General features: G+C 42.5%; 1 protein-coding gene across 17 annotated transcripts in view; it reads left to right on the top strand.

Moving 5' to 3' along the window:
* Nucleotides 1-21,806, top strand: part of Dennd2b (DENN domain containing 2B) — a 187,130-nt gene that overhangs the window by 74,152 nt on the left and 91,172 nt on the right. For 15 of the 17 annotated variants that reach the window (XM_058576890.1, XM_058576895.1, XM_058576896.1 and 12 more), the window contains one exon: nt 12,363-12,451. The gene's annotated coding sequence lies outside the window, so the exon portion shown is untranslated. Of the gene's footprint in view, nt 1-12,362; nt 12,452-12,484; nt 12,778-12,812; nt 13,204-21,806 lie in introns of those variants that run through there. The other 2 variants (XM_046438311.2, XM_046438302.2) reach the window with 2 other exon arrangements.

Genomic DNA, 21,806 nt, shown 5'->3' on the forward strand with positions numbered 1-21,806 from the left:
GAATTATTTCTTTTCTTCAAAACACTAAGTGGTTCTGAACTATGTTCTTTGATGTCCCTGGGAGTAATTAATGCTCAGGAATCCTCCCAAATTTGCTATTCTCAGACTTCCAAACAAGCTTCCTTCTGTTTCTATCCTTCAGGATCTTAAATTACTCTCTCTTCTTCCTCTACACTCCTCTGGCTTTCCTCTCATCATCTCACCCATTTTCCCTTCCTTGCATCTTGGAGTCTCAGGTTTTTCCTCTATTGTTTAAATTTCTCTGTGTTGATCTCTTAAGTGAACAAGCATTTATAAGCACCTCTTTTTACACAAAGGGCAAACTAGATCTATACCCAGTTCCTGCATTGTTAAAAAAGGAGCTAATCATTGCATAGATTAGAAACTTTTATGCTTCTAACCTTGGGGGAAAGTGGGATTTTTTTTTTTTAATGGCATTTTCCATAGGATTTTGAAATTCATTTAGTGTAACACTCAGGATGGGGAAATAACTCAGCAGTGGAGTGCTTGCCTATCATGTGAGAGGCCTTGGGTTCGATTCTAGCACCTCAAAAAAGAAAGAAAAATTACATATATAATATTTACTGTAAACCTGAGCCATCTTTCATGTCTAGGATAGAGCTGGCTTTTGAGGGACTACTGCTTTTTTCTCTTCCTAAATCAGTAGAAGAGCATCGGAGTTTCCTGTTATAGGCTGGTTTGTTCACATCCCAGCAGTGCCTGAAGAAGCTGGAGGGCTGCATTCCTACCATCTAATGTTTCAGACACAGCATTCAAATTCACATCCCTGCTCATAAACGGCTGTTGGGTGACAGCTTAGTATAGAAGGTTATCTAAAGATCCCTTCAAACTTATTCTACTTTGACAGTTAAAAATAAAACTTGGTAATTCTGATCATAGTAAACTGTAGTTGGGGAAAATGGTGGGTACAAATTGTTTGGATTCCTGAGCTGCTTAGTGTTTGTGCTAAAACTTTAAAGGTCAGAGTCCCAGTTGGGAGGTTTTGATGTTAGCAGGAGGGATAGAGCTCAGCTGTCCCTTTTTTCTGTGAGCATTTTTTTTTTTTCCACATTGGGGATTGAACTCATGGCCTCACATATGCTAGGCAAATTGCTCTACCACTGAGCTACATCCCCAAGATCCTTTTTCCCATTTTTATTTTTTGAGATAGGATCTCACTTGGCTGGCCTTGAACCTGCAATTTACCTGCTGGGATTAACAGGTATGTGCCATTGTGCCTGGCCTCTGTGGGTGTCCTTCATGTTGCTTAGTCACAAGTTTCCCCAGAGAAGACTACACAGGGACAAAAGTGGTGGTTTTTTACCTTTCTGTTCTGCAGGAAGACTTAACGGCCTTAAGAACTAGACATGCTATGTTATTGCTCAGTTTAAGGGGCTCCACACTCTTGGATTTCCACTTTTTTTCTTTTAGTCTACTTGCCTGAAATGTTATTCAAGACTCCATTTACCCCTGGATCTATAAGTTTAGTGTGAGTCTCCTAGAAACATTTTGTTCTAACTAGAACATGGACCTCATTTTATCTGGGCTCTGTATTTCAGCCATTTAAATTCAATATCACATTGACTCCCTAGTTGACTCATATTGAACATTTCCTCAGGTCTTTTTCACTTATACCATCTTTGTTCTGTTGTCATACAGTTTTTCCCCTAATCTTAAGCACACAATTATTATTTGCCCATTAAAAAATTCACCTTGAGGGCCTGGGGATGTGGCTTAAGCAGTAGCGCGCTCACCTGGCATGCACGGGGCGCTGGGTTTGATCCTCAGCACCACATAAAAATGAAATAAAGATGTTGTGTCCACCGAAAACTAAAAAATAAATACTAAAAAATTTTTTCTTTGTCTCTCTCTTTAAAAAAAAAAAATTCACCTTGCGGGTCAGGGATGTGGCTCTGTGGTAGAGTGCTTGCCTAGCATGAATGTGGCTCTGGGTTTGATCCCTGGCACCACCAAAATAAAATAAAAGAAAAATTTTATCATGTGGGCTAGGATTGCAACTCACTGGTAGAACAGTGCTTAGCATGCTGAGAACCCTGGGTTTGATCTGTAGCACCACAGTAAATACATAAATGATTTTTAAATTAATTAATTTATTTGTTATAATTTGTTACACATGACAGCAGAATGCATTTCAGTTCATAGTACACAAATGGAGCACAACTTTTTATTTCTTTGGTTGTACACAAAGTAGAGTCACAGCATTCGTGTCTTCATACATATACCTAGGGTAATGATGTCCATCTCGTTCCACCATCTTTCCTACCTCCACTTCTCCTCCCTCCCCTTTGTGTATCCAAAAGTTCCTTCATTCCTCCCATGCTCCCCCCACCCTCATTATGGATCAGCATCCACTTATCAGAGAAAACATCTGGCCTTTGTTTTTTTGGGATTGGCTTACTTTACTTAGCATGATATTCTCCAATTCCATCCATTTACCTGCAAATGCCGTGATTTTATTCTCTTTTAAGGCTGAGTTTTCTGTATATATACCACAGTTTCTTTATCCATTCATCTATTGAAGGATCTCTAAATTGTTGGTTCCACAATTTAGTATTGTGAATTGTGCTGCTATAAACATTGATGTGGCTGCGTCACTGTAGTATGCTGTTTTTAAGTCCTTTGGGTATAAACTGAGGAGTGGGATAGCTGGGTCAAATGGTGGTTCCATTCCAAGTTTTCTAAGGAATCTCCATATTGCTTTCCAGATTGGCTCACCAATTTGCAGTCCCACTGGCAGTGTAAGAGTGTGCCTTTTCTCCCATATCCTTGCTAACACGTACTGTTGCTTATATTCCTAATAACTGCCATTCTGACTTGAGTGAGATGATATCTTAGAGTAGTTTTGATTTGCATTTCTCTAATTGCTAGAGATGTTGAACATTTTTCATATATTTGTTGATTGATTGTATATCTTCTTCGAGAAATGTTTATTCAGTTCCTTAGCCCATTTATTGATTGGGTTATTTGTTTTCTTAGTATTAAGTTTTTTTTTTTTTTTGAGTTCTTTATACATCCTGGAGATTAGTGCTCTATCTGAAGTGCGTGTAGTAAAAATTTGCTCCCATTCTGTAGGCTCTCTATTCACCTCACTGATTGTTTCTTTTGCTGAGAAGAAGCTTTTCAGTTTGAAACTATCCCATTTATTGATTCTTGACTTTATTTCTTGTGCTTTAGGAGTCTTGTTAAGGAATTAGGGGCCTAATCCGACATGATGAAGATTTGGGCCTACTTTTTCTTCTATTAGGTACAGAGTCTCTAGTCTAATTCCTAGGTCCTTGATCCACTTTGAGTTGAATTTTGTACATGATGAGAGATAGGGGTTTAATTTCATTTTGTTACATATGGATTTCCAGTTTTCCCAGCACCAAAAACATATATTGTAGAAAAGAGGCTATCTTTTTTGGCACCTTTGTTAGTATGAAATAACTGTATTTATGTGGGTTTGTCTCTGTGTGCTCTATTCAGTACCATTGGTCTACAGGTCTATTTTGGTGCCAATACTGTGCCACTTTTGTTACTATTGCTCTGTAGTAAAGTTTAAGGTCTGGTATTGGGATGCTTTTCAGTGCAGTTGCTAAGGATTGCTTTGGCTATTCTGTGTCTCTTATTTTTCCAGATGAATTTCATGATTGCTTTTTCTATTTCTATGAGGAATGTCATTTGGATTTTGATTGGAATTGCATTAAATCTTATAGTGCTTTTGGTATGGTCATTTTGACAATATTAATTCTGCCTATCTAAGAACAAGGGAGATCTTTCCATCTTTAAGGTCTTCTTTAATTTCTTTCTTTAGTGTTCTGTAGTTTTTATTATAGAGGTCTTTCACCTCTTTTGTTGATTCCCAAGTATTTTTTTTTTTTTGAGGCTATTGTAAATGAGATAGTTTTCTTAGTTTCTCTTTCAAAGGATTCATCTTATTATATTTAATTTATGTTTCCAGTTTGTGGAAGCCTTTTGCTTGATTATCCCTACTATATTAATTGTCCCTCCTAATTAATTTGTCACATGCATATTTGATAAAGCATGTCTTATCTAAATTATCAATGAAAAGTACTGTCATAATAAGATCTACTGCCACCAAAAGAAAAAAAAAAGTATGTATTATATAATTTCCAGTGATCAGTGCTTCTCCAAGTCCTTGTCACTTTTTGTAGACACTATTCTGCAACTGAATGACAATTTTAAATCTTCTTCCAAACCCCAATTAGAATGTTTTCCTCAGTTTGAGACCAAGGAGGCAGGTCTCTGGAAAGAGGATCCACTTTTTAAACTAGAACTCAGAGTTAAGACAAGTTTCTTGCTCTGTAGAATACTTCAGGCTGTCAGGAAAACCTTGGTGTATTAAGTCACGAGGCAGCAGGGTGCAGTTGACACTGGAGTGGCAAACTGCTGGTTCCAGGAGCACTGGGGTGGGGATAAGAATCCAGTGTAGCCAGGAAATTCAGGGAAATTGCACAGAGGAGGTGACACTTTACAACATTGCCCAGGTCTTATGCCTAGTGGTACTTCTTTCTGGGCTCAAGACATTTCTTGATTAGATCATGGGAAAGCAGTCTGAGTCCTCTTTTCCTCCTACCTCTTCCCTTGCCTTCACTTTATACCCTGCTTCTCCCTGAAGCTCAGTCACAACAGGTTAGGATTTTGGTTGAGCTCACAGTTCTAGACCAGGTCAGCTTGTAAAGCCCATTTTAAAAGAACAAAATGGTGTTGTCAGTAGGGGGTCTGGGATATTGCCTTTGTGGTCTAATCTTGTTGGGCTTCAGAGACTGTTTATGTGTACAGTGTTAGAATGCTGGAATTGGCTGGGTATATGGTGCATGCTTGTAAACCTGGCAACTTGGAAGGTTGAGTCAGGATGATCGCAAGTTTGAGGCCAGCCTCGGCAACTCAGTGAGGCAGAGACCAACTTAGTGAGATCCTGTATCAAAATAAAAAATAAAAAGGTTAAGGGTATAGTGTGGTAGTGGGGTGTCCCTGGGTACAATCCCCCAAATTGCTGTGACTTATTAAGGGACATTGGTAAGGAGCTTGTGGATATGAGAGCTCTCAGGAAATTACGAACATCATCTGTAAGCCTTGTGATAGATATTCCAAGAGACTGGATCAAGCCTCTGAGCACCTGTGTCCTGGGGATCTGAACCATGAGCTTCATATTGAGGGTTGTGAACTTAGTAGAGTTGACTGGGGCTAGAAGACTGGCAGACTGGCAGACTTGAGGAGAGTAGGCTCAGCTTTCCTAATTGCTTCACCATTGGCCATGGGGCAATCTAGGTTGAATTCTATACTTCTGTAGTTGTGGGCCTGAGGGTGGGGTGAAGTGGGGGTAGGTGCCTGGCAGGAGGTTTAGGGCAGGACTAAGGACCTGCGAAAATTTCCTATCATAAAATGCCAGGCATAATGGATATTTTTCTATTTTCCTAGGAAGGCTATACAGCAAGTTATATGTAGCATTGGCCAGCACACTGGTGTTCTACCAGATACAACTCCTTCTGGGCAAAGGAGACTGGAATTGTTACTTGGAGGGAGTCATTTATTTTGTTGATCTCAACGCTCTAGTAGACATTGCTTGATTTGCAGTAGACAGATTGTCTTTTAAGAGAACTTAGTTAGATACTGCCAGGTGACTTTGAGACTGATAACTGGAGAGAATCCCATAGAGCCTCAGTCCTCTTTCACACATATCCCAGGCCATTTCCTTGTTTCCCCATTCTGTGTTTGGTGCCTTTAATTTCTCTGCAGCCTTATGTAGGCAGGCAGCCTGACTCTCCTACCTTTTCCTTCAGGAAAGATTGCCTTTTATTGGTGATGGTCTTCTCTCTTATTCCAGGCAGATGACTCCAGAGCCCCCACACCAGGGGCTTTGCTAAAAGGGTTAGATATAGACTCTATACTCCCTGAAAGTGAGAAGTCTTTCTGCTGCTTGAACTTACTCAGAAGGCAGTAGGACTGGTGACTGCAATAGAACATTGAAGCTAGAAGAACCCTTGAAAGAGAGTACAATCCTCTGATTTGTGAAGGGAAAAGCAGAGGCCCTCAGGGAGATAGGGAATTGTTCAGACTCTCACCACATCAGAAGGCTGTAAGCTAGAACTGGGCTCTAGTCTGCCGACTAGATTTAAAATTTTGTTCTCCTTAGCACATTGCCACTCACAGGTAGAAAAATGGAAAATGTGAAGTCCTTAAGGGCTTTTCTGTAAGTGGTTACCAGAGTCTAAGGTAGAATTGGTGGTGGTGGTGGGGACACCTGTCTGGTTCCCTGTGAAATTGGGTAGAACAATCTGGTCCTCAATGGAGATGCTGCTGGACCAAATTTGGTAGGCCTTGGGTTCTGGGATCTCCAGAGCATCTGAAATTAGATAATTTTTAAGCTGGGTGTGTTGGCACATATCTGTAATCTCAGTGACTCCAGAGGCTGAGGCAGGAGGATCATAAGTTCAAGGCAACTTAGTGAGACCCTGTCTCAAAATAAAAAATAAAAAGAATTGGGGATGTGGCTCAGTGGTAAAACATCCTTGGGTTCAATTTCTCATAATAAACAAAACCAAAAGTTAGACCATTCAGATCTTTTAGGCTCCAACTAGCAATATTAAAACCACAGTTCTTTTTATCCCAAAGTAAGGAGTGACTTTAAAAGATTTACTCTGTTCCTGTGTTTTTAGATTCAAAATTTTAGTTGTTTTTAAAAAGACAAGAAAATACTATAAATTCAAGTGATCTAACCTGGACTCTGATTAATCAATCATACACATAGAATAGATGTATTATGTGTGTATGATAACATATATGTGTATATGTACATATTCTCTTTTTACAATGTAAGCCCATCCACTAAAATTCCCTTGTCCTATGGAGAGAACAGCTGTTTCTGCCTGGGGAGTCTTTTCAACGATTCATTCATTTCATGCATGTTGACTGCCATAGTAAGTGAAATACTAAAATACACACACAGATCTGGAGAGGCTCGGGTGTGTGGGGGACAGGTGTGCAAGTAGCAGTGATAAAGTGCTACACACACTATAATAGAGGCATCTGGGCTAGCAGAAGAGTCAAACAGATTCCTCCACGAGACCAAGAAATAGTTTACAGAGGAGGTGCTAACTGTGTTGCTTCTGGAAGTGAGTTCAATTTTGTTAATGGGGGAAGGAGAGGCACCAGCTGAAGGTAACAGTATGAACAGTGGAGGGAGGGAGATACAGGCAGTTTTTGGAGCACCAGGCTATGTGCTGTGGTGTGCCATGGTTGTACCTATAATGGGGGATGGCAGCAGGGGAGGTGTGGGTAGGAAATGAAACCAAACAGGATTTTAGATATTGGAGGTGATGTAGTTCAAGAGAGGCTGGACTTAATCACACTATAGTTGCTGATGTTTAGACCTTTGTTACTTCCCCCCCATACAGTAGTTTTCAGCATTTTGTTTTTTAGTAATGGAACCCCCCCTTTTTTTTAAAGAGAGAGAGAGAGAGAGAGAGAGAGAGAGAATGAATGAGAATTTTAATATTTATTTATTTTTTTTAGTTTTTGGCGGACACAACATCTTTGTTTGTATGTGGTGCTGAGGATCGAACCCGGGCCGCACGCATGCCAGGCAAGCGCGCTACCGCTTGAGCCACATCCACAGCCCAGTAATGGAACCTTTTTTCAAACTCATTTTATATCCATCTCTAATTATAAAACATGAGAATTATTTTTAGTAAAAATGTAATTTTTGCCAGCCTAGAACAATTTTTTTTCTATGTACAGTAGAGGTAAGAAACAGTGTTTTGTCTCCAAGTGGAACTGACCCCAGAGAACCCTGCCATCGTGGGAGCTGGGTCATTCCTGCAGCCCGCTTGGTTTGGCAATAACACAGTGGTGGTAGAGGGACTGTGAGTGGGCACTCTAGTAGTGGGAGAAGCTGTAAAACCCTGGATTGTGTCCCCAGGAGAGTGACCTTACAGGGAAAGTTCTGGGAAACAAACCACAGGGAGACTTCACAGGAATTTTTGGTTGAGCCCACAGGCAAGGCACATGAGGAAAAGAGATGTAATTATAGTTTGTAAGTCTATGAAAAGCTACAATGAGTGTCATAAAATAGCTGTTCTGAGTTTCTCCTTCTGGTAGAACAGGAAGAAATGATATTTTTGCATTCATTCAGCAGAATTTATTGAATGTTTACTGTGAGCTGGACCCTATACTAACGGTAGAGACTGTGGTGATTAGCAAAATAATCCAGGTTCCTGCACCCAAGGAACTCATGGGGGAAGACTGACATTAAGCAAATAATTACACAAATGCGTGATTACAAATCATGGTGAGTACTTTGAAGGATAAATACAAGGAACCTCATTTAGACTGGAGGATCATGGAAGTCAAGATGAGAGAGTCAAGTTGAGACAAAGAGAGTAAGAGTTATTCAGGCAAAAATTGTGGGACTGTTGAGTGTCTCAGGCAATGCAAAACCTGGAAAAAAAAAATCTGTTACCTTTAGAGAACTAAAAGACATTCTTTGTGGCTAGTGTATTGAGGGGGAAGGGCAGGAAGTTATCTGAGAGGTGGCAAAAGGAGAATCATGCTAGGCCTTGTAGGTCTTGGTAAGAACTTAGATTTATCCTTAGTGGGAAACCACTGAAGGGTGTTAAGCAGGAAGTGACATGATTTGTGTAAAAAGGTGATTCAGATAACTCTGTGGAGAAAGGATTTGTGAGAATGTGATATTGTGAAATATATATTTGATCTTCCTCCTGTTTCCTGGCATATGACTCCTAAAATCCTTGGATTCTCTAAAGTGGTAACTGTCTTTTTTTGTATGCTATTGAGTTGACTGATAGCTGGGGGTTTCTGGATAGCCTCAGGATGGACGCTGGTTGTCAGAGGAACCGACCATGTGATTAGAGGGCTGGTACTTTTTAGTCTCCCTCTCCAACCTCTGGGGAGGGAGAGGGGGTAAAGTTAATAAATTGGTCACCAGAAGTCAGTGATATAATTAATTGTGCCTGTGTAATGAAGCTATACAAAAGGACTAGATTGGAGAGCTTTGAAAGAGCCACACACTGGGAAGTTTCCGAAGGTTGGCAGCCTACAGAGTGTGGAAGCTCTGTGTCCCTATCCCCATACATTGCTCTATTGATCTCTTCATCTGGTGTTCATATGTATCCTTTTTAATATCTTTTATAAGAAACCAGTAAACATATGTTTCCTGGATTTCTGTGAGCCACTCTAGCAAATTAATTGAATCCAACTTCAGATTTATAGGTGGTTGGTCAGAAGCACAGATAAAACAAACTGGGGCTTTCATTTGGTATATGAAATGGGGGGAGGCAGTCTTGGAGACTGAGCCCTCAACCTGTGGGTTCCGATGCTGTCGGTTGATAGTGCCAGAACTGAACTAGAGGACATCTAGTGGGTATCCACTGCAAAACTGATAACTTGCTTGATGTATGGGGAGAAAACCCCTACATGGATGTCACGGAACTCTTTTGTGTTAATTGTGGAGTGAGAGAATGAAAGAAACTGAGTTTATTTTTTTTCTATATTCTCAGAGAGGGTAGGAGTGGAAGCTGGGACCATTAGAAGGTTTTTGTAGTAATAATGGGAGAGACGGGTAGCAATGGTTGTGGAGAAAAATGGACAGATAATAGATATATTTTGGAAGTAGAATTATTTGGAACTGGTAAATAGGTTGGGTGTGGGGAGAGGCTCCAGTGTGCATGTGGATCTCTTAACAGATAGAAGACAGCATAAGCCTGTAAAATTCTTATCCTTCAGGAAGGGTCAAGCAGGATTGATCTGAATTCAGCCTTGCAGAGCAGCAGAGAGAAGCAACTGGCCTCTGGATCTGCCAGCTCAAGGAGCTCATAGATGATAATGCACCTAAACAAGGATTTTAGTTCTAGGGTCCTGTCTTGGGGCCCTTTGTCACTTTCCAGGACAAGGCCCTTAGGAACCTCTATAAATCCAGCATGCCACTAGGGGGAGTATGGCCTGCGTTGTGTGTCTGGTTTTGAGGACTTTTTGAGTTTGGATTACTTTTATCATTTTTAGTACTCAGGATTGACTCCTGACCCCTACTTAAAAGAATGCCTGACATATGGTAGGAGCTCAATAAATGATAGTTAGTCTAACTTTATAATGTGAATTTTATCTTATTGTAGAAATGCGTAGGATCACCTTTTGGTTTTCAGTATGGAGACTGGGCTAGTGCAATGTGTGTTTTCTGGATCAGAGGGATGCTTGTTGGGCATGGGAAGAGGGAACAATTTGAAGATTTAATGATGTTACACTTGTCCTTACATTTTGTCTTCCTTTGTAGACTTGGGACCCAAGGGCCCATGAGAGGTTTCTAAGCTGGACTTGGGTATTGGTTATTTTATTTTTTATTTTTGCAGTCCTGGGGATTGAACCCAAGGGTGTCTACCTCTGAGCTATAGCCTCAGCACTTTTTTTAAAAAAATATTTTTTAGTTGTAGGTGGACACACAATCTTTATTTCATTTTTTTATGTGGTGCTGAGGATCGAACTCAGTGCCTCATGTGTGCTAGGTGAGCATGCCAGCACTGAGCCACAACCCCAGCCCAGCCTCAGCCCTTTTTATTTTTTACTTTGAGACATGGTCTCGCTAAGTGCTGAGGCTGATCTTGAACCTGTAGTCCTCCTGCCCCAGTCTGCTGAATTACTGGGATCATAGGCATACGCCAGTGTACCAGGCTAAGATGGATATTTATAGTGAGTTAATTGGGTACACCTCCTTTGAAACTCTGAATGTCTCACTAAAGCAATAGTACCCCCCCCCCCCATTTTGGATCTGTGCCAGCCTGTCATTTCCTGTTGGATTTTATGGCAATTCTCCTTCCTTAATTTCTTTACATTTTAAACTCAAGTCAATCCAGATATTGATTTGAGGATTTTGCAGTATACTGGAGATTAATCAAAATCACAAGGAGGGCTGAATATAGCTCAGGAGACGAGCACTTACCTAGCATATGTGAGGTCCTGGGTTCAATTCCCCAGAAGGATTCTGCAAGGGATTTTGATATTAACATTCCATCGTTAACATTGTTTCGGAAAGCATAACAAGCATAGGAAAATGTCCTCGTTGAGCCTCAGTGTCCTCATCTAAGGGAATACCACCAGTGGTTTTTGCTTGTTTTTGATGAGGAACTGCTGAGATCAATGACTTAAGGAGGGTGCTTTGAGGTACAGCATGTTTCTTGATGCCCATCCCTGCCCTGTTAGTTGCCTAGTTGATAGGACATATAGGTGGAAACTGGGAGGTCAGGTGTCTTGCCCAGTAGCAGGTGGCTGATTAGTGGTGGAGTCAGGCACTGCCAGTGTCTTCTGACCCCTGCTCTGCTTAACAAATGCTAGATAGCTGAAAGCTTTGGGCACTTTTTTTTTGAAAGTATTTTTTTAGTAGTAGTTGGACACAATACCTTTATTTATTTATTTATTTATATATGGTGCTGCAGATTCAACCCAGCGCCTTGCATGTGCTAGGCGAGCTCTCTACTGTTGAGCCACTACCCCAGCCCATGGGTACTGTTTTTAGATCTATTATTTCCTGGTTCTGTGACATGGGGCATGTAATTTTATTTTTGTTTTAGATATATTAAAAATTTGTTGAATCAGTATAATAGTATTAATCCTAACTTTCAGGCCTATCATGTTGAGTAAATACAAATGAACTGAGATTTATGAGAGTATTTTGGAAAAGTGTAAAGTAATGTGTAGCCATAGGACAGGATATTTTCCCTCCAGTCTGTGCATCAGAATGTTCTACATCTCATGGATCCTATCATAAATTCTTTAGGCTAGAAGGTTGGTAGTTAAGCCTACTTCACTAGGACTTGGAAAGATTCTCCCCCCTCTTCTGGGAACACATAACTGGTTATCAGAAAACTAGCTAGTTTTCAAGATCTGGTGGCAGTGTACTTTGATGGAAAGTATACTGGACTAGGGCTGGGGCGCTTGACTGGTCTCTACTGTTAGTTCTTTGCCTAACTAGCTGTGGACTGTGGATTGAACATCTGATTTCTCTGAACCTCAGTTTTCCCATCTATAAAATGGTCATACACTTAGTTGTCCAGTGCATTTCAAAAGATTTTGAGGATCAAACAAAATAATAAATGTAAAAGGGTTTTACACCAGGAGTGTGCACATGTGCCACTAAACTTAGACGTTTTGCTGTGTCCCAGGCATTGAGCTAGCTTTTGGATAGCAGCCCACAGGTAGCCTAGACTTCAGCTGCAGGTACTGTGCAGGGCAGAGAGAGAAGGCTGTGTTTGTATCATGTTTGTTGCCCTGGCTGTGACTCTGGACATGCCCAGGACTCCTTATCCTGACCTAGTGTTTCCTCTCCATTGCAGGAAGATGAGAGACTGCTTAGGCACCTGCACTAGTACCATGGGTCCCTGTACTGGTTAAAGCCATCTCCACGACCTGGACGGGCAGCAAGGTAAGCAGAGAGGCCAGTCCAGGCGAGCTCCTGAGATGTGAGTGCATTTCCGCCCCAGCGACCGGGAAAATCCCAAGTACACAAACAAGTCAAGGCAGTGCATCAGGGTCCCTCCTCCCCAAGCTCCACAACCCACAGGAAGGGCTTGCTTCCCCTCCAAGCGCTCCAGCTAACTCCCTCCCCGCTGGCGGGGATTCTTCCAAGTTACAAAAACTGTGACACTGGAGGAGAGGAAAACCGGTCCACTGGCTGTGTTCTCCCTTCTCTCTGAGCTGTTCAAACAAGTTCCCAGGAACAGTGAAGAGCCCCGCTTGACCGGAAGGGAGGTAGGAGGAGTGGAATGCGTGCAAAAGCTGAGCTGATCAGAAGGCAGCGCTGCTTCATGAAAGTCTCCCAGAACTGAGTGTGTGTGTGTGTGAGAGAGAGAGAGAGACAGAGAGAGAGGGAGAAGAGAGAATGCGTGTGCGCGCGTGCTCGCTGGCGGCAGAGTGAGAGCGTGCCGTGCCGTGCCGTGCGCGCCGCCAGACCAGAGGACAGGGTCTCCATGACAACCCGCCTGGCCGGCTAGCCGCGCTCTGCTCACTTGGCTGGAAGGAGCGCCACTAAAGGTCAGAGGAAGAAGCTGTGGAAAGCTCACAGCAGGTATTGGAGTTTAAGGCAGTGGATTTGGGGCCCTGAGCTCCCTAACCCACAAGGGTGTGAGCCGGACTCTGCTGAGAATGGAGTGGGCAGGAAAGTACCAGGACTTTCAGGTAAGGGCAGCTCGGGCTCCGATTGCTCTCCTCTTTTCCTGGCTCTGGTCTTTGGCTGTTTTCTGGGAGGCAGGCGAGTGTCTGTACTCTCTGCTCAGGGTTTGGGGCTCTGGAATGATGTCATGCTCCAACAGTTGGATTCTATTAGCTTGAGCAGGAGGGAAACAGCCAATTTTCTTGACTTTGCAAATCTAGCTGATCTCACTTTTGCTGAATCTGAGGTGTTTAGGCTCCACTCTTTTATTTAGCACAAAGCCACAGGATATTTTTACAGGAAGATTCTTTTATATAGAAAAAATTAATTCTCACTACTCCAGCACTGTTTGCAGTTTTTACGTGGAGATTCCAGTGTCTTTTGAGTGGCTTTGGTTCATTCTAGTGGAAACCGTCTGTTTTGTCCCTTGGTACTAACTAGGTCTGACCTGTAGCAACAACAGAAAAGACTGATTTAAACTCAGTGAGGAGGCTGCAGTGAGTTCCAGGTCCCTCTGGAACAGTCATTGGGATGGAGATATTGTCATTCCTTATATCTGACCTTGCTCTCTCTCTACCTTGATTGTTAATGAGATTGAGTCACAGGCTTTCCTGAGTTGTGAGGAGAGGGCTACCCTGGGGTTGGGGGACTTCCAGAGAGGTATTTTATCCAGATGTTGCAGCATGAGCTCTCAGATTCCTTTAACTAATATTGTAATCAAATCTCAGGGCACACAATGTCCGAGTTGTGTACTCCTTCTACTTTGATTGCCCTGCAAATTGGTAAAACTGTTCTGACCTGGAAGAGTGGTGTGTGGTGAGCTCAGAAAGATGATGAGGTTGTTAGGAGCATGAATGCTGCAGTTACTCCGTGCAGGAGAGACCCATCAAGAGATGTCCTTCCACCATAGCCATGTTCTATCTTAAACTTACTCCTTGGCTTCAGGAAACTTCGTGGATGCTTTTGGTTTCTCAGTGGGACAAGGGAACAGCTGCTGTCCTGGCTCTCCAGTTTTTCTTCTTGAACTTTCTGAACAGAATGTCTTTTGTATTCTGGAGAACAATGAGGGGGCCTTCTGATTAACTTCGGGTCAGTTTGCCAATGCAAGCCCTGGCCATGTCTGTGATTCTCGCTCCCCGAATGTGTACATGTATGCATCAGTGTTTTGGCCTGAGGGTCCACAAGGGTGAACTCAATGGCCCTGGACCTCAGATGGGCCACTTCTTTAGAAATTCCTTCTCTTACTGTACTTCTCTGCTTGATTGAAACTGTTTTGCTGGAGGATGTGGCTTAGCACTATTAGATGAGATGCAAAATGGGTAATGTGGGGAGGAGGTCTCTGATTCCAGTGGTTTCTTCAGGCACAATGTAAGTCTAGAATCTCAGGTCTTCTCGACTCATGGAGGTATAGTTAGGGCTGCTCCAGTTTTACCATCCTTGCATTTGTGAAGAGGACTAGCAGCAGGTTTCAAGGAGCTGGTGCTCTTTCTTTTGATGTAACAGAGAGGAAAAACGAATTTGGAGTTAGAGGAGCTGATTCCATGGCCAGGTTCTGTTGCTTGCTAGTTTGGTCACTGTGGGCAAGCATCTTAACTAATGCAAGCTTCAGATTATTAACTGTGAGACAGAAATAATGATAATAAACACAGGACTTTTGGGAGGAGCAAATGGGATAGTTACCTTGAAAGTAACTTGTTTTAAACAAGTAAAGTCCTACATTGTGAATTAAAGCTTGAGGAGTGGTCCCCGTCTTCTGGAAATTCATTTTACCTCTCTGTTATGGTTCTACCATTTATAAAGTATCTTCTACTCTTCTGCATTTGTAAATCAAAATGAGAAAAACCTTAAAAATCTTCCAGCTTTGTAAGAAAACAAATAGTGGTTTCTTTAGGTTGGGAAGTTTAACGTACGTGATATTCCTTCCTTATAGACTTTGGACCTCATAAATGACCCTTCCACAATGAAGCTTTCCGGAGACCACTCATCTTGTGTGTTTTAGTACAGAGGAGAGGGATTCCAAGTGACCCTTTGCTTTTCCAATATGCCACAGCTCCCTGCAGTTATGGTGTCATGCATTTTGGTAGTTAGAGGAGAGGCCACTGTGTGCCAGGTCTTGCTTCTTTGTCCTGCTAGGTTCTGCTGGAAAAACTTATCTTGAGTGGGCAGAGGACCTTTCTCCTCTGTTCTGGGTTTGAAAGGAAGGCTTCTATCTGGTAGAAGTTTTATTACTCTGAAAGCCTTCTTAGGAGCTGGGCAGCTCTTTCAGGAACTTGTAAGGCTATATCTAGGGGGAAACCAAAAAGAAAAACAAGGAAGTGGGAACTCCAAGGGCAGATACTTGATATGTTGTGGGACTGTGCCAAAGAATGGAATAGCAGAGGAGGGGAGACTCCAGGGAAGGGCACACCGGACCTGTCCTCCATGAACCTACAGGGCGTATAGCATAGAAGGCACCCCGCCTGCACCCTTAACCCTTTACTGAGGGACAGGGAAAACCCGCCAATCATGCCCTGGAATGGTGTCTGGGAAGAAGCCTGAGAAGAATCAAGAATGGGCTTTTTTTTTTTTTTTAAACCCACAGAGCTTTCTTTCCAGGTGAGTCACATTACAATAGCTTCTTAAGTTCTGAAGAAGAAATTGTCCACAGCTTGGGTTGGCCTGCATTTGTTCCCCACTCCTCATCAGTCCAACATCCCAGAGCTGAGTCACAAATTGGATCCCTCTATGTTCCTTAAGGATTAAAAAGTAACATTCCTGTTCTCACTCCCTCTCTCCTCCACAGCTCCCTGCCTATGTTCTTTCCCCTTGGGTTCCCTCTCTCTAAAATTAGAATAATCAGTCACCCAAGGAAGTTGAATCTTTGAAATATCTTGGAGCACAGACTAAGGGCATCCTCAGTTCTGCTGGCTCTACTTCTGTCCCTGGAATGAACAATTTCGGGAAGGCACCCCCAAATCCAAGTATCATTTGCACTTTTGGCCTAGAACTAAGAGATGCCGTGCCCCACTCTCCACTGCCTCTGATTCTAAGAATTACTTTGGGTGAGGTGGCCTGGTGCCTGGAGGAGCTGGGAGGGTCTGAGTCCCTGTAGGGCAATGGGAATGAGTGACTGAAGAGTACATTTTCCTTCCTGTCGCTTCTCATATAGCTGTTAGCTGTCACTGCCCTGGTGACTCTTGATTTCCAACATTGGGCCCAAGAGAGTCTGCTGAGCCAGCCAAGCAGTGGCACCACATATCTGAGCCTGGAGGAGGGCAGGCAGCAGCCCTTCGGAGTCCTATCTGTTCCTTTCTGTGTGTCTGTGTTCCATTCTGGAGGATTGGGAAGGGGGAGGGGAATCTACAGACAGATAATTGAGTTCTTTGAGTTAGAGAGACCATGGAAAGTGGAGAAGGGGCCAGGAGGGCATGAAAAGGGGTTGGGGGGAGGATACCATCTGGCATAGTCTGCAGAGATTTCTCTTTAAAGCCTGTGGGAAAACTTGCATTAGTGTGTGCCTTCTTCTAGGGGTGGGGTCGGGGGCGAGATTCTGTGTGTGTCTCTTTTGTGCTAGAGGGTAGGGACCATGAGTCTCTGACTCGGTGGGTGGGGAAAATACTGGGTGCTTCTATCTTAGGGCAACAGCTGATAGAAAAAAATCTGGGGTCTCTTTTTCTATCCATAGTTCCTAGAAAACTCATGTGTAGGTGTGTTTTGAGGGGAGAAAAGGGTGTCTAGACGACCTTATTAGAGAATTTCTCCAAAGATCCCTTCTCTTATTTTCTTTGGCTCTAATATAGTGAATATAGTGTTGTTGGGGGAGCTGCTGAAACTATCACAATGCTTTTCTCATCTGAAAACTACCTCAATATTTGATTTCACTGTCCCTATAAAAGGGTGAATTATATGCAATTAGGGTAAGAAGCTGCCTTAACCAAAGCAGGCTTGTTTCTAAGGATATGTCATGAAACCATTTCAGTTTCTTAGATTCAGATTCTTCTGTGTGACCTTGTCATTACTGAGGGGGTTTGTATGTGAACTGGAGATTGATTTATAGGAATTAGCACAAGTGGTTGGGGGACTGTTTGAACCAGAAGAAAATGAGATAAACTGAGGGTCGTGGGAGATATAATCTGGAGCTGGAGGAAGACTACTAGAAAGAAATAGGAGAGAGGCGCTGGGTGTGAGAGAAGGTAGTTCTCAGGGGCAGCAGGTGGTGATAGATGGAAGGGCTGTCCTGGGAGGCTTTCATGGTGTAGTAGATCACTGGCCTGCCCCCAGGGGACCCCAGGAGACAGGGTTGTGCAGGTCTTCCCAAGTGCTGGGAGGGTGGAGTGGCTCCCATTGAGGTTGACAGCTATGTTCACTTGCTGTTGGGCTCAGAGTCTCATCTCTGGTGCCCACATATGCCCTCTTGGACTCTTTACCCATTCAGTCAGTAAATACAGTAACTGGGTCAAGAGCTGGGAAGTATCCATAAAGATATCAAGTGTGGGACTTCCTCCCATATATATTACACCCAGATGTCTTGATTTCTTCCCCACTGACCAACCCCTTCAATGTGAGCCTCTGTCAGTGTGATTAAGGGAGGAGAAACATAGACCTGCTGAAGTCTGGGGTTTGATGGTAGAGTTAATGACCATCTCATTCTCGAAGGCTGGGAAAAAGGAGGAGGGGTCCCACTCTTAGACTGTAATTTAAAGCTCTGTTTGAATAGTGGAAGAGAGCCAATGAAAGGACTGGACATATGAGGGTGAGGGTTCTAGGGTTCTAGGCCTGCATTGGAGTTTTTCCTGAGATTGTCAAAGGATAGGATGTGTGGGAGAGAGGAAAGCAAAGGGAAAATTTCGGTGTGGAAAACCTCTAAAGTCAGCTAGTTTTTAGAACTCTAGCTGAGAAGGACTGAATTTTGATGTGCTTACTATTTCAGAACACAGGCTACCTTATGAAGTTCTGACAGTTAAGTTTTATAGATAATTTTAAGTGAATTAACCCATTATGTTTGTTCAAAATAATTAGCGACTACTCAGTACTCAGTAAGTGTGTAGTGCTATCTTTTGGCAGCTCTGGTGGAACCATTTATACTTACCACGAGTGTTTGTATGTGCTATGTGCTGTGCAGTGATCAAGAGCTGGAGTTCAGGGATCTGACCTATCTCTGTGACCTTGGCAATGTATTTAATCTCTTTGTGCCTCAGTTTTCTCTAAGGCATCTGTAAAATGGGTGTAATATTATTTAGTATTTATTTAATAGTATTTAGGTTGTGAGGATTAGATGAAATGGTACATGTAAATAGCTCATTGCCTGGAGCATGGTAAATTCTCAATGCTTTCATGATTTTCAACTTAGAATGGACGGCCTTTTGAAAGCAAGAGGGCTGATGTCTTTCAGTCCAGTGTGGGATTACTATATGAAGAACAAGCCAGATTGTTCTTTATAGAAGTCAGGTATACTTTGTATTTTGTCCCTCTTTCTGTGAAGATTCCAGGAGGGTCTCTGCAGTAGTTCTTCTCAACCTTGCTTCACAGGTGCAACTTCATCTTCCTCTGAGATACTCCCCTCCACAGGCAGGGGAGACCCTTCCAGAACTGCTTCTTGCCTGCTGGCCAGCCCAGGCAGGGCCCCTGAGATTCTCCTTAACCTTGTGTCGGAGGCCCTGTACACTGCTTTCAGTGCTCTGGACACACACTTTTCCCTAGTAGGCTTCCTCATCTCTGCTGTTGCTTCTTCTTTTTTTTTTTTTTTGGTACCTGGGATTGAACCCAGCGGTGCTTAACCAATGAGCCACATCCCCAGCCCTCTTTTGTATTTTTATTTAGAGACAGGGTCTTGCTAATTGCTTAGGGCCTAAGTTGCTGAAGCTGGCTTTGAACTTGCCATCCTCCTCCTGCAGCACCTGGCTCACCTCTGCTTCTGGGAATACTACCCATGTATCCTTCAAGACCCAGTGTAGAGCACAGGCTCTCCAGCCAGCTCTGGCAGTTCATAGTCTCATAGTCTAGCTTTTCTTACTTTTGTAGACTTCTGGCAAGTTAAAACTCTTAAGCCTCAATATCTTCATCTGTAAATTGGGAGTAATAATCTTACTTATCTTGAAGGGTTGATGTAAGGGTAAAATGACTTTTAATTCATGTAAATCACTCAGCTTAGTTCTGGACCCAAATATGCTCTCAATAAATGTTAATAGCTGCTGCTGTTAGTGATTTTTACGTCTTAGAACTTTCTCCACTGACGTACAGCAGTTAGTCAATAGATCTGAATTTTAGTTCTGGCTCTATCTCTGACTAGCTGTGTGACCTTGGGGTAAATAACTTAGCTTCTCTATCTATCTTTGTTTCTTCTTCTAGAAAGTTGAAGGTATTAACTGGGCATGGTGGTACATGCCTGTAATCCCAGTGATTTGGAGGCTGAAGCAAGAGTCTCACGAATTTAAGACTAGCCTCAGTAACTTAGGTCTAGGTATTGAAGAGTGGCAAGTAGTTGTGACTAAGACAGTAAGCAACATCTGGACAGGCTCCTGGCACTTTATCTCTCCAAGAAACATCTTATATTTTATACTAGCCCTAGGTGGTAGTTGCCCAGTGATGATTACTCTGACACTTCTGAGGATGGGGGATCAGGATAAGGGGGTTCTAATCTATTTCTTTATTTTATTTTATTTTTTTGTAGTAGTGGGGATTAAACTCATGGCACTCTACCACTGAACTATATCCCCAGTCCTTTTTATTTTATTTTGAGACAGGGTCTCATTAAATTGTCCAGGCTGACCTTGAACTTGCAATCCTCCTGCCTCAGCCTCCCAAGTAGCTGGGATTACAGGCATGTACCACTGTGCCCAACTCTAATCTATTTCGAAAGAGAGTGACTAGCTTCTTATCTACAAGTGTAATTATTATTAACAGATTTTCTTTTCCAACTGCAAGGAACAGAAACTTTTGCTGCCAAATTTAGCAGTGTTTTAAGTCCCTCAAATCTCCTTTGAGTACTACCAAAGCTCTCAGCTTTGTTGTTATCTCTTGTTGACATATAGCCTGGAAAGGTCATATCAACAGTGCCAATTTATGGGCCTGCTGAACCCTGGCAGGCCTAAGGCCGAATGGGAGTCCTTTGGAGTAGGTGCTTCACAGAGTTTCTCTTTGAGTGAGAGGCTGTTTAAAATTTAAGGCTCTTTTTGCTTTAGAAGACTCTGCAGATTAGGTTAAGATTTTTTTGTTTCTTTTGTAGTTTTACTTCTGTGGACTTCCATAGACTGGCTCAGATTCCATAGTAGCTTCCTATATAATCAGAAGAAGCTCAGCCTTCATGATACTCATAGCCACCAACATTATACCTCCTATTTTTTACTAGAAGTAAGTTTCCTTGGCATAGAGTTATACCAGAGTCTCTATCCTGTTAGTTTATTCGTAATTTATGACCTACCATATGTTCTGATGCAATAATTAAAAGATGACAAAGACTAGAAACTGCACATGGGACTCTATACTCATTTTCAAAGATGTGGGGACAAAGACACATGTGTCTATATACTTCGTCACTTGGCAAAAAGGAATGCAAATAGAGAAAGGAAATTAATGTGGCTGACCCTGTATCTATAAAAAAGTGGGATACATGAGTGTGACAGTAAAATACTTAGGACAGTGGAGATGATCTTGGCAATGGCAGTGACCTTGGTTTGCATTCCTTGGCTTGATTAACGCAGCTTCTGTATTTAGAGAATAAAGGCTTTGGTTCTAGTAAGGAAACAAAGTACAGAAGTTCCTTATGTCCCTCCACACCCCACTCCCCCATTCTCTCACCCTTTGGTTTCTGGCAGAATGGACTGGGCATAATGGGCCTCTCTGGGTATGAGTCATCACTGCTGCTCAGGGTTGGGTTACAGCCCAAGTTTGCTGGGAGAGCCAGCTGTGAGAATCCTGGTTGTAAGAAGGGCTGTGGGTTTTGTTAACTCACTTCTGAGTAAGTACCCAAGGGGAAGTGGCAGGGATCACGTTAAAAAGAAAACAACTGGAAATTTTTGTTCTATGTAAATCTCATTAAACGGAATTAAAGAAGCCTTCTCACCTCCCAGTCTCATAACTCACAACTGTTTGGTAAATCCAGGTGGGTTTCAAAAGCTATGCTATCCAGGCTTGTTTTCCCCTGAAAATCCCAAAGTCAGATGTCTCCATGCCCTCACTTGAAGAAGTTTAAAGCAAAAAACCCTTGAGACTGTAGCACCTGTGAGCCTCCCCTGATAGCAGTTGATGTTTTGTCGGGGGTAGGGGTGGGGTTGTCTAGGATGACTTTATTTGTTGCTGTTCCCTAAGGGTTTACCTTCTGCCTTTTCTCTTTCTAATTTACAGTCTTTCCTTGGGATCCCATTTTCCACTGTTACCAGTAGTTAGAGAAGGAAGAGGGGGAGCCACCTCTGCCTCTCTTGTTTCAGAAAACTGAATTTACTTATTCATTCAATTAATATTTTAGTATCCATTCTGTTCTGACTTTATTTCTATATAATAGGGATGTAGAGATAACCAAGATAGAAAAGCCCTTGTCATGGAGCTTAATGTATAGTGGGGAAACCCTTTCAGTCTACAAATCAATAGTTGAGATAAAGATAGTGATGTGAGGGACTAATGGTGATGTAAGAGAGTAACAGGGACTTGAGAG

The sequence above is a fragment of the Marmota monax genome, unplaced genomic scaffold (assembly GCF_021218885.2).
Source record: "Marmota monax isolate L192 unplaced genomic scaffold, Marmota_monax_Labrador192_F-V1.1 WCK01_AAM20220418_F8-fsc00061, whole genome shotgun sequence".
Classification (NCBI taxonomy): Eukaryota; Metazoa; Chordata; class Mammalia; order Rodentia; family Sciuridae; genus Marmota; species Marmota monax.